Genomic DNA, 13,088 nt, shown 5'->3' with positions numbered 1-13,088 from the left:
AGAACCGAATTCCACTCAGGCGCCCCCCTCCACCCAGAGTGCAAGCTCCTACCAGGCCCCAGCACCCAGCCCCACCCGGCTCACGGCTCTGGCCAGCTGCCCCCGGCTGCTCTCCAGCCTCCTCACCTACGACCCTCGCACTGGCCGTTCCCTCTGCCTGGAATGCTCTTCTCCATCTGTGACTCACTCCCTCACCCTTACTTAAACGTCACCTTCTCAGTGAGGCCGATCCCAATTGCGTGCACGCGCACGCACGCACACATGCGCACACGCACACATGCGCACACGCACGCACACGCACTCGCTCGCTCCTGCTCTCCCCTTTCCTTTATCCACGGAGCTCATCACCTTCACCCTTCTTAGGCGTGCGGTCTACCTTTGACGCCGTCTCTGGGGACAGAGCCCGTCAGTGTGTTTGCTCTTGGACCCGACCCTGCCCAGAACCAGACCTGGCGCAGAGCGCGGGTTTCATCTGTCTGCCCAGTGAGGCTGTTGCCTCTGGGATAGCAACCCTATCCTCCAGCCTCATTTAAAATTATTCCTAAAATCAGCTCTGCTTCTGAAGCATCTCATCACCTTCACTCTGTTTCTAACCTTTGAGACCCGCATGTGGCCAGTGACAGGGTGAACACTCTGTGTGGATGAGGAGGGACAGCGCCACACACTCCCGAGCGCATCACTGCAAGACGTTCCTTCTCAGTTCACTATAAACCACCCTGTTAAAGGAAATGAACACACAAGAAGCAGGTCTGAGCGGGTGCGAACACCAGCAGGGGGGCCTCTCCGCCTGCTCCGTGGCCGAGCGAGGTTAATGGGAGTCAGGGTGCATCCCGGGGTTAAGAACCTCCGTAGAAGTGGTCAAGCAAAGGGGCAACCGTAAGTGAGGACCAGGCCCCGAGCCGGGTGGGAGAGGGGAGGGTCAGGATCCAGGCTGAGGTGGGGCAACCAACAGGCACTGGGGGGGTGGGGGGGGCGCAGGCAGGGCACAAGTGGCAGAGCAGCCAGGAGGGGCACGGGTCACACAGGCGTCACTGCCGGAACAGGAGGGGCCGGGCAGGCAGGTCACCAGCGGGGTAGACGAGAGTACCTGGGAGCGTCTCCTCCTCCCGGCCCGTGGACGCCTGTCCTGCCAGCCCACCTGCTTCCCCCGCGGGTGAGGGCACTGTCCATCTACCAAAAAGCAAGGGAAAAGCGTCATGTTACCCAGTGAACTCGGCGCGGCCGAGATCCGGCTCGGCCCCGGTTCCCGCTCATTCTCACGTTTGGAGGCTCACGGAACACCTTTATACTTGACATTTGTTTTGCGTCCATTCTCAACTGTTATAACAGAAATACGTTTTAAAAAATCTGGTGCCACATTTAAAGAGTCAGAGATGCCCAGGGTGCTGTGGGCCCCAGGCAAGCACCACTGCTCCTTTAATGGAGCAAAGTAGCTGAGGAGGGCCTGCCCCGGACGCCTGGTACCCACACCTGGGAGGCTCCTCAGTGGGCTTAAGCCGCAGCGAAACTCCTCCCAAATCTCAGATGAACCTCAAGATCTAGCCATCATCCTAATCATACCTAACGAATTGTGTTCCAGAAATACAGGCTGGCTGATGAAAACATGCAAAATCTTTAAAAGGAAGAGACAGTAACACTTCTTCAGCACTTTGTTACTTCTAAGCACTTTCTCGTTTATTCACTTAACATGCACTCTTCGCAGGATTAGGAAGCAGATGTCATCGTCACCGCTTCATAGAGGAGGAATCGGGCTCAGAGAAGGAAAGCACTCGGCAGGGTTGCGGGGCTGGCGATTCCCAGTGACCTGGCGGAATCCCTCCCGGACTGCTGGCTGCTCGGGGACACGTGTGCTCTTGGGGAGGGGGGGTTATTCCTCCCGAGGGCGCAGCACGTGTAGGCCTCACTGCTCTCTACAGCACTTGAAGTGACCGTATTCTGTGTCCCTTCTATGTAGGAACAGTAATGGTGCCAGAGCATTCTCTGCCCCGCTGCGTTCTGCAGAGCGATGGGTGAGTTACTTCATGTTTCACGTTTCGATTATTAAATAATATTAACGCACCATGAGTTTGACATGAACTTGGCAATGCATATAGATTCTTTTTATTCATAATAACTATTAAAACTCTTCTTGGTCTTGGGTGGTTTTCATAACTGTTCAAAACTATAGATATTTGAATGTAAGGAGTAAAAATTTAAACAATGAAAAATAAGACTCTCTCGTAGTATTTCTGAGCTCACGGTCACCGTTAACACCCCCTGGTGGGTCCATCCAGACACATTCTGTGCACATGGAAGGAAAATGCATGTCTTGTTCTGCACCTGGCATGGTATTCTTTACCATTAGAGTACATCTTAGTGTTTTTTTTTGAATCAACACATTCAGAGGCACCTCGGCATGAGGCTAGAAATACTGTACACTTTTGATTTCAGAGAAGTTAACCAAAATCGTCTCCTTACAGGTCTCTGCAAGTTATATCCCCATCAAATTCCTGAGTGCTCTTTCTCCAGCCACTGGATTCACCCTCAAACACTTTGATCTTTGACAAACAGCAAGATGAAAAATATTACCACATCAGTTTAATTTTTGACACTTAAAAAATGTAACCACCTTGAGTGAGGCTGAGTTCTTTTTTAATTTGTTTCCTGAATATCTGTACTTTGGGTGTGGTGGGGAAAGCCCTGCTCAGGGCCTCTGTCCGTTAAGAGGATTAGTGATGACTCACCAAGGATGACTCAGGAGTGACCACATTTACACCCTCCCCCGCCACGCCACCCGGTGTGAGTCCTCATCTAGCTATTTTTGGTTCTTTTGCTGATAACTCTGGATGATGTTCTTAAATCCCTACGCATGGATCAGTTGGCCTGAAGAGCGTGAAGCGCATGGCTGGCTCCTCTCTGTCCCCTCTGCGAGCCCCACCCCCAGCTCCCTCCTTGTCACTACTGTGAATACTGCTGCTGCCTCCTCGTGAAGGTCTGCCATTCTAGAATCCCGTCCTCGACGTATCCCTGTGCACCGTGCTTGTGGGTACCCCCATCCTTCCTGTGCCCCTTCACCCCTGAGTCCATTGCGCTGTCCAGAGTCCAGCGCCATCTTCAAGGAGCCTTTTCAGCGAGGGTGCATAAGCATCACTTCTCCCTAGGCCCTCACATGTTTGAAAATGTATTCTTGAGAAAATTCTTTATTTCCTAAAGATTTTGTATACCTTGCTACACTTTTATCTAGCATGCAACCTGCCGTGGAAACACCTGGGGCCAGCCTGATCGCTCTCCCTTATAAATGCTGTAGACATAAATAGCAAGATGGGTAAAAACTGAGAAAAGCACTTCATACAACGAGAGGTCCAAATGGCCAATAAGCACATGAAAAGGTGCTCAGTCTCACAGTAATCAAAGATATGCAAATTAAAACCAAAAATAGATATAAATACACACCCACTACATTGCCTAAACTATAGCAGTCTGACAAATACCCTGCCCAGTGCTGGCAAGGGTGAAGGAGCGATGGGAACTTTTAAACACCTTCCAGTCACTTAGGCTATTATTTTGTTCTGAAACTCCTTCTACTATACAGGAGAAAAAATGTATCCACTAATTATAATAGAAAAGTTATGATGCATTCAATCCCAACCAAAGCTAACCAAACCATTTTTACAGGGAGAAAAATAATTCAATTGAACAGTGAAAACAAACTTATAACAGTAATGAATAGTTCAGAAGTAAACAAGCAGAGTTTGCACTTGCACAAACATGATATAAGCCAGGCTGATGGTCTGAGCCGGAGGAGGGCGGGGCTTGCCAGGGCTCCCAGCTGGAGGAGAGAGGTCCAGGGGTCACTCTGGAAGGCACATCCTCATTTCTGCACTATTTTCTTCACCAATTTATAAACCTTTATGAGGCGCATGGTTATTTTGCACTCCGAGGGCTTTTACAAACAGAGTTCCAGCACAGCAAAGTGTTGTCCCGGCAGGAGGGCGCCTCCAGATGCAGGGAAGCAGACAGCAGAACGACGTGTGGTGAGAGGTGCTGTGTGTGCATCTCTCACGGATGGACACACGCAGGCTGCTGGCGGCTCATCCAGATACGGTGCACAAGGACACCCGTTCCATGTTTTCTGGTGGAAAAGGTCGTATCAAGGAATTGGTGAATGTCCCTCTTTCGAAGCCATAGTGCTACAATACCACTCCATATAGTTTGTTTACTTCATTTGTTTTTGGATAAAAAAGTCATTGTATGGAGGGGGAAAAAAGATGCTGCTCTCTAAAATCTCGTGTCGTTTTGAAGAGCAATGGGAAAAGGTGATTGCCTGAACCGTCATACCATGTGGTAGGTCTGTATTTTGCTGCTGTGAGTACAGACTTTGGGGCATCAGCCAGCAGAGCAGAAGATGTGTATAAGCAAGGACGCGGCAACTCCGTTCAGGATGCATACCCCACAGTGGCGTGTGCACGCACAGGCCACCAGACACGCGCCAGATTGCAGATTCTGAGAATGATGGGCCATCTTTAATTCTGGTTGCTCTGAAGATTTTCTTTGCTGTAGTTTTCAAGGGTCAAGCAATGATGCCTAGATGTGAAAAGTGACTTTTGCTTATTTGTTTGCTTGCTTCTTTATTTATTCATTTCAGGGTCAGCTGTTTCATGATTCTAGCATGAATATCTTCAATGCTTTGGAAAAATCCATGGCCTTTATATCTTCAAATATTTTTCTGAAATCCACCCCCCCCCCCGGGCTTCCTGGGCCACTCATTACATGACATTAGACCTTTTGACTCTGCCCCACAGTCTCTCACATTCCATTTGTATTATTCTGCTCTCTTTTCTCTTGTGCTTCAACACAGACATACTTCTCTGAAGTGCCGCCCAATGCACGAAGCCTGTGTCCAGTCTTCTGTTACAGAGTCCACTGAATTATTCATTTCAGATCCTATATTTTTTAAATTCATAGGATTCTTTTCATAGATTATGATTTCACTTGAAATTCTCTATTTTTCATATATTTTTATATCTATTCTATTTTTTAAGACAATAATCTTCATGACTTTAAAGTTCTTGTCTGGTAGTGCAATTCTATAAGTCATCTGCGGTTTTATTTCTCATCTGTTTTAGCTCTCGTTTTTGGTCCTGTTTTTAATTTTTCACTAAAAACTGGACATTGTGGTTGAAAATAACTTAAGCTCTGGACGTTATCTTGCTCCGAAAAGGGGTCCTCCTTTCTTTCTCGCAAAAAATCAGTCAGTCAATCAGCTTTGAGATGTAATTGACATATAATAAAATGTACATGTGCTGTGTACACGCTGAAATGTTTTATCATGTGTACACGCCCATGGAATCATCGCCACAGCCAGGATAACGGACAGGCACACTCCAGAGCTGTCTGTGGCCGTCTGCAATCCCTCCCTCTCCCCTTTGCAACAAACACCTTGCCCCAAGGAACCACCAACGTGCCTTCCAGCACTACAGAATTTGCTTTCTCTACAAGTTTATAAATAGAAGCACACTGGGCACATACTTTTGGCCTGACTACTTTTACTCAACATAATTCTTTTGAGATTCCTCAATGTCATTGTGCAACCATATACCATAATTTGTGTATTCATTCATTTATGGATGGACATTTGAGATGTTTCTAGTATTTCAGCTATTAAAAACAAATTTCTGCAAACATTCTTGTTCAAAGCTTTGTATGGATATATGCTTTCATTACTCTTGGGTAACTCCTAATAGCGGAATGCCTGGTGGGTGTATATTGGATTAGCTTCTTGGCTTAATTGCCAAAGTGTCTTCCAAAGCATATGTACCGTGTTGCATTCTCACGGGCAGTACGAGATGGTCTCCATCTCAGTAGATGGGCCACATCAAGTAGTGTCTCACTGTGGATTTAATTTGCATTTAGCTAATGACCAATGCTGTTGAACTTCTATTCAGGTACTAACTTGCCATCCACGTATTTTCTTTGGTGAAGTGGATGTTCAAATCTTTTGGTCATTTTTAATTATGCTGTTTGTTTCCTTAGTACTGAATTTTAAGAGTCCCTTATAGGTTCCAGATAAATTAGATTTGCAAGTGTTTTCTCTCAGTCCGTGGCTTGTCTTTCCATTTTCTTAACACTGTCTTTTGGAGAGCAGAAAATTTAAAATTTTTTTAATTTAATGAAGTCCAGTTTATAACCTTGTTTCTTTTAAGGATAATGCTTTTAATGTCATAATTAAGAAAACTTTGCCTAGTGCAAGGTCACAAAAAAATACGTCATGTTTCGTTCTTGATGTATAAAATTTTAGATTTCTGATCTACTTTAATTTTTATACATGATGGGAGATATGGATCAAAGGTCTTTTTTTTCTTTTTTTTTTTTTTGCGTCTGAATGTATAATTATTCCAGCACCATTTTTTGACAAAACTAGCCCTTTTCCCACTAAATTGCCTTGGCACTGTTGTTGAAAACTAAGTGACCATCTATGTGTAAGTCTATTTCTGGACTGTCTATTCTGACCCACTGATCGATTTGTCTGTCTTAACACCAACATCACACTGTCTTGATTACTGTACTTTATAATAAATCATGAAACCAAGTAGTGTTAGTTGTCAAATTTCTACCAAAAAAAACCTACCTGAATTCTACTTGGGAGTCCACTGAATCCATAGACCAATTTGAGGAGAATTAACATCTTAACGATACTGAGTCTTTGAGCAATGGTGTAGCTCTCCACTGATTTGTCTTCAATAATTCCATTCAGCAATGTTTTGCTATTAGGTATAATGTTTTATCAATTTCTAATTATTTGTTGATATTATAGAGAAATACAATTGATTTGTGTATCTTATATCCTGTAACCCTGCTAAACCCAATTATTCTTGAAGCCTCTTTTTGATGCTATAGGATATTCTACAGAGACAAACATGTCGACCAAGAATAAAGATAGTTTTACTTCTTCCCTTCTAATTTCAATGCCTTTTATTTCCTATTGAACTTGCTAGAACCCCCTGGAAAATATTTAATAGAAGAGGTGAGAACATGTTTCCTTGATTTATTCTCGATTGCAGGAGGAAATATTCAGTCTTTCACCATCACTATGGTGTTAGCTGTGGATTTGTCATAGATGCCATTCATTGGAAGCCTCCTTCTATTACTAGTTTCCTGAAAGGTTTTATCCGGAATGGGTGTTACATTTTATCAAATACTTTTACTGCATACACTGAAATGATACTGTTTTTTTGTTTTTAGTCTGTTAATATGGTGAGTTATATTGATTAATTTTAGAATGTAAAAGATACTTTGAATTCCTCGGATAAACCTCAACTAGTTTTTCTATATTTTGTATCTGATTTGCTAAAATTTTGTAAAGTTTTCATATATGTTCACGAGGAATATTTGTCCACAGTTTTCTTTTCTTCTGATGTCTTTGCCTGGTTTTGTTATTAGGGTAATACTGGACTCAGAATGATTTAGGAAGTATTCCCTCCTTCTCAATTTTCTGGAAGAGTTTATATAGAATTGGCATTATTTCTTCTTTAAATATTTAATAAAATTCAGCAGTAAAGCCATTTGGTCCTGGAGGTTTTTTCTGGACCACAGGAGGTGGTTTACAACAAAAATTCGCTTTTTAAATATATATAGAATTAGGATAATCCACCTGTACTTGAGTTAGCTTTGGTACTTTCTCTCAAAAAATATATACATTTCATTTAAGTAATTTAATGTGTTGGTATAGGGCCGATCATAGTATATCCATTTTTTCTTATGTCTGGCTAGAGGTTCCTCAATGTTATTGATTTTCTCAAAGAATAACCATTTGCTTTCACTGATTTTCTCCATTGTTGTTTCCAGTTCCATTAATTTCTGTTTTGATTCCTACTATTAATTTCTGTTTTGATTCCTACTATTTCCCTTACTGTGCTTACTTTAATGTGATCTTTTCCTGGTTCCTCAAGGTGGACGCTAAAGACACTAATTTGAGACATTTCTTCTTTACTAATAATGTGTTTCGTACTCTTAAGTTTCCTTTAAGTGCGGCTTTAGCTACAGCTCAAATATTGTGATATGTGGTGTTTTCATTTTCATTCATTTCAAAATATGCAGTTTTCATTTCTTTTTTGGTTTCTTCTTGACCCATGAGTTATTTAGAAGTGTGTTGTTAAGTTTGCAAGTATTTGAGGATTTTTCAGATAGCTTTCTATAACTGACTTCTAGTTTGATTCCGTCATGATCAGAGAACATACTTGGTGTGATGTGAAATCATTTAAATTTATTTTATGGCTCAGATTGGTTCTATCGCAGCAGATATTCTGTGTACACTTCAGACATGAACCTCCTCCTAATTAAACCCTCCTTCAAACATTGCCTCCCCACCCGTGCTTGAATCCTGGCACAACTGGCCCTGGACAAGAAGTTTAGAGGGAGAGGAGGCATGTTTAAACGTGCCTCTATGGCGGTGATGACAGCGGATGAGTACGGCTATTGCCGCCTCTCTCTGTCTCAAGTAGCAACTCCTGGGAAAACCAAGACGAGGAAGGTCGTTCATCAAGGTTTCCAGGGGATGGGTGATGGGTGGACAGAGCAGAAATGCACTGGGAAAACTGTGTATCCCAAGGGGATGTGAGGGAAAATATGACCTCTTCCATAAAAGTTGGACTTCCAGAGAAAATATGAAAACCAGGTCAGTTTGGCCTGGAGGAAGGCTTGGTTGTTCCGACATCTAGGGTTTGCACCTGTCTTGATTTAGCTAATATTAGGAGACTAATGCAAATCTTAAAAGGAAAACCTATTTCTTAACCTAAAGAGTTCAAGCCAGTTATGAAGCCAAGTGAAAGGGAAGGGAAGGGGATTCTGGGGCAATTCACCCCAGTTTCTATTGCTAAGTGAGAACGCCCACCTGATACATTAAACATACTGAACTCTCTCCTGTACTAAACAGGACTGACAGTACTGAACTGAGCTGTCCTATTTCCCTCAAATATAACAACTAAACTCAGGTATATTTTACCAGAGGAAATGAATATAGCTGAATTTGCCATCTAAAATAGTCCACGTGATGACATGACCTAAGAACTGAATGGCGGTCCTAAGAGTCCTCTGGGTTCACCCCACGCTTGACCACGTCCGTGTGTCGTCTCTGACGGTGGGCCATCCACACGGCCCCTCAGCGCCCCGGCCCACAAAGAGCTCAGCGCCCACGCCTTTCACCATCTGCCTCTGAAATGCTTACAGGGTTTCCTCACCCTGAGCCTCAACCTCACCCTTTCCTCATCCTCACCCTAACCCTAAGCCTGGGTCCCTCGGTTTCCACCACGGGCTCCAATTACACTGCATTCAGCCCCAGAGGCCCAGCATGGGGCAGCCCCGCAGTCTCCCTGCTCTCGGCCCTGCCACCCCTCCCCACACACACCCACACCCTCCAGGGTCAGAGCCACAGGCTCAGGGCCTGGAGCCGGGACACTAACGCTTCACGGGACCCGGTGTGCTGGCCACTCCCGGTCTCACCGCTCTGCTCTGCCTGGCAAAGCGGGTGGATCTGCACCGACAGTCGTTGTTATCACAGCCACACTCTTAGGGCCATTGCGCCCTCCCTTGTTAGGGACAACGCGCTGCTCAGAAAGTGCTCAAGACTGACGTCTCCTCTTTAGCCACCAGCCACACCACACGGCTAATTGAGTTTACAGTCAACCCGAATCTCTGCACCTTCACTGAGTACTCACCATGTGCTCCAAATAAAATTGCAGTGAATTCACTGACCACGTCACCTAGGGGACCCTGTGTGGAATTATTACTTAGCCCGGCGTCCTGGCCTCAAAATATATCATCTGTTGGACGTGGACATGGGAAAAGATTAATGTTACAAAATCCAAAGCCTGGCTCAAGGCGACAAGAGCAGCAGTGTCATGAGGGCAGCAACACAGACCCCAGACTGCACAAGAGCAGAGAATGAGCCCTCTGAGTGGCGTGGGAGGGCAGCTAGGGCACCTTTTACTCCCCACCACCCCAATTTCTAATGCATCAAGCAAATAAATCAGGACAACAAACACACGCACACCGGGAGGTCTTTCTGCCAGCTCTAAGATGACAGCACGGCTCTAAGATGACAGCACGGTGGCTGGGGGTTTTGAGGCCCCTCTGAAGCCCTTCTAGAAGGCAGTGTGTGTGGAGGCTGGGGGTGGGGAGACATGTGTCCCAGCCAAATGGGGTGCAACGCAGGAACCAGAGGCCACAGAGCCTCCTCTCGACACCCTACAGGCTGCTGGTTCCCAAAGTGATGTGAGGCCTAGCCCAAGGGAACTGTCACCCAGCTCAAAGTCCAAGCACCCAAGAGAGGATGCAGGTAAGCGATGAGGGGCTTGCAGGATATGGCCACACACCTTGGGGCACAGGTGAGACAGGCCTGACTGACTTCTCCTTCAGGGAGGAGCAAACGGAAAAACACTGAAGCCATGAAAAAAATTCTGCCGCATAAAGAAAACACAAAAACACAGCAGGAGGTAGAAGAAGAACATAGGTTCAGAAACATGTACAAAAAGAAACAAGTGATTTTAGTCAGCAGCCTGCCACATGCTTTCAGAGAAAGAAAACAAAAACTCATGAAACAAGAGATCAAAAACATGTAAGATGGCATTCTAAAAAGCAAGGGCAATAAGAATATCAAGAAACAAAGTTATAATAGAATTTAAAATAGCTTTAGACAAAGTATATTCTAGACAAGCTGTAGAGAAGTATAGGGCTTTGGGACCCGAATGAGAACTTTCAGCCAGAGGGGAAGCAGCGCCAGGCCGACCGCATTTCCCTGGGCACTCGCATTTTCTAGCACTTTCAAGAAGTTACCGAAATCCTCCAAATGCCAGTTCCCTCTCTGCTGACGCAAATACAGCAGCTGCCAGGGTGGTGGTTATGGGATTAGAGTGCCTGCCCCGAGGCGCTCCCTGGGGCACCCACAACCAGCCCCGCACACAGGGGGCTGTGCCCTCGCCTGGGCCGTCGGGTAGGGAGCGCGTGTGGCATCACCCACACCCCGGGCACGAGTGTGGGAGGACCAGAGCCTACCCCAAGGAGGCGGTGGAAACACAGACCCACTGGCTTCAAATCACAGGGTAAATGCGGAGGGCCGTGTGGGAAAGGCCTTGCCGCCCCGGGGCCCTGACACCTCGCGGGGCCCCAAGAAGGAGGGAAGAGACGGCGGGGCCTGCAGGACGTCACCCAGAGCTTCTGGAACAGCCCACGCCTGCTGCGTCCTGCGGATTCGCGCTCACCACCCAGGGCGGCCGCGGTGGCAGAGCCCAGCCACGTTGGCGGGGAGGGGGCACTTCTGCCTGCCCCTCTCCGCTGGGCAGTGAAACTACCAGCTTCTCAGCAGGAGCACATGAAACGGGAGTGTCTGAGCAGCCTGCACTGTCTCCTCTGCTAAACAGATTTAAATCCCCACAACTTATAAAGAAAAGTGGAGCTGATATATTTTACTAAATCAAGCTGAATTACCAGGAAACTATCACACAAGAATGTGATAATGATATACTGGAAAATGTGAATAAATCTCCCTTCAAATGTATCTGCTTTGCACCGTCAGAAAGCATGATTATGCCCCACAGTCTGAAGCTAAGTAACGAGCATTCTGCTAATGATTTTCACTGTGTAACTGAAATGCCTTCAGCAATTTACTGTGAGTAAAAGAGAAGTCAAGCAACAATATTCTAAAAGTGAACATCTCCACCCGCAGGAACCTCCATCTCGAGGAAGCGTTTCTGCTGCGGAGCACGAGGCCGCCCAGGGTGGGTGGAGGAGACAGGGAGCCCCCTGAGCCCTGCCCCTCATCGGAGCCTCTGGCGGGGACACAGCTGTTCTGCGCAGTTGCTGACTTAGGTTTAACGTGAGCACTCTTCCCTGTTTACGTGTGTTATCCTCCTAATATTTTAAGCTGTTGTTTCTACCAACTTCTTCGTTTCAGGAACATAGTTTTTCTTAAGAAAAAATCTGATCACATCATTCCCTGCTTTCCACCCGCCAAAGGCTCATGCTAATCCAAGGGTGCGGCTGCTGCTGGGAGGGTCTCCTGGGCCCAGCCTGGCTCCCCTGCCCTCAGCCCGCACGGCATCCCAGCAGCCCTGGAGTGGTCACACGGGCTGTCAGCTCACACAGCTGCGTCCACCTGGAGTATGCACCCCACCTCTCACCACCCCAAAGAGCCGGACCTCTGCTGGACAGCACCGCACGCCATCCCAGCCCCCAGCAAAACGAGCCGGCGTCAGACTGAGCCTTCAAGAGACAGCAGTAATTAAGACGGTTCCTCCAACGGGGCGGGCACAGGCCGCTCCCAGAGGTGGCAGAGACTCCAGGGCAGGGGCCATTCTGGATCAGGGGTGGGGGCGTGCGGGAGAAGTGTGCGCGTGCCAGGGACACACGTGGATATCCACACAGATTGCTGTCTTATTTTACATACAAGATACGAACACACGCTTATTTCCGGTTGGCATCTGGAAACCTGTTTAAATCTCTAACACTCATCAACTCACTTAATGCACATAAAATGTGCACGCTAAATGTTTCTCCTAATTTTTCTTTTGAAAAGGAATCTTAGCAGATGACAGAGCTTGCTTTGGCTGCACGAGTAGCAGCTCCCTGAGTCCTGGCACCAGCCCCTGCAGAGGTCAAGGTCACTCACGACACATGGGGAAGCTGGGATTCATACGGAGGGAACTGGCCAAGGTTAACTGCCAACTAGACAGAAGCTCCTCCGCTCTCCTAGTCAGCAGTGCCCTGGATTCTCCCAGCATTCACCTCAACCAACACCTGGGCCGAGCGCCAAAGCCTGGGCCAGCCTCGAGGACACAGGCGCACCGGTGGCCCGCAGAGCACCCGACGCTTCTGGGAGGGGCAGAGCCACACGGGGCTGCTCTTCCACAAGGGCTCAGGAGAGACCCGCGGGTTCTACTGGGAGCTGTTCCTGTGACAAAGTGGCCGGGAGGGGGGAAGGGCCGCACCGAAGGCACCTTCTGGGCCAGGTTCTGGGCCAGGCATCTGCCTGCAGCCTGGTCCCTCCCCACAGCCCCAGGGGGCTGGCAGATGACCCTCAACTTGGAGAGACTGAGCAGGTCGTTCCAACCACATGG

General features: G+C 47.1%; 1 protein-coding gene across 9 annotated transcripts in view; it reads right to left on the bottom strand.

Annotated features, from left to right (window-relative positions):
- The window catches only part of PCBP3 (poly(rC) binding protein 3), a 206,488-nt gene that overhangs the window by 92,657 nt on the left and 100,743 nt on the right, over positions 1 to 13,088 (bottom strand). Inside the window, exon 1 of one of the 9 annotated variants that reach the window (XM_028492739.2) lies at positions 1,088 to 1,170. The exons of the other annotated variants lie outside the window; for them this stretch is intronic. The gene's annotated coding sequence lies outside the window, so the exon portion shown is untranslated. Of the gene's footprint in view, positions 1 to 1,087; positions 1,171 to 13,088 lie in introns of those variants that run through there. 9 annotated transcript variants of the gene reach the window in all.

The sequence above is a fragment of the Physeter macrocephalus genome, chromosome 8, assembly GCF_002837175.3.
Source record: "Physeter macrocephalus isolate SW-GA chromosome 8, ASM283717v5, whole genome shotgun sequence".
NCBI classification, from domain to species: Eukaryota; Metazoa; Chordata; class Mammalia; order Artiodactyla; family Physeteridae; genus Physeter; species Physeter macrocephalus.
The sequence above is the reverse complement of the archived record's forward strand: the minus strand, read 5'-3'. Positions and strand labels throughout refer to the sequence as shown.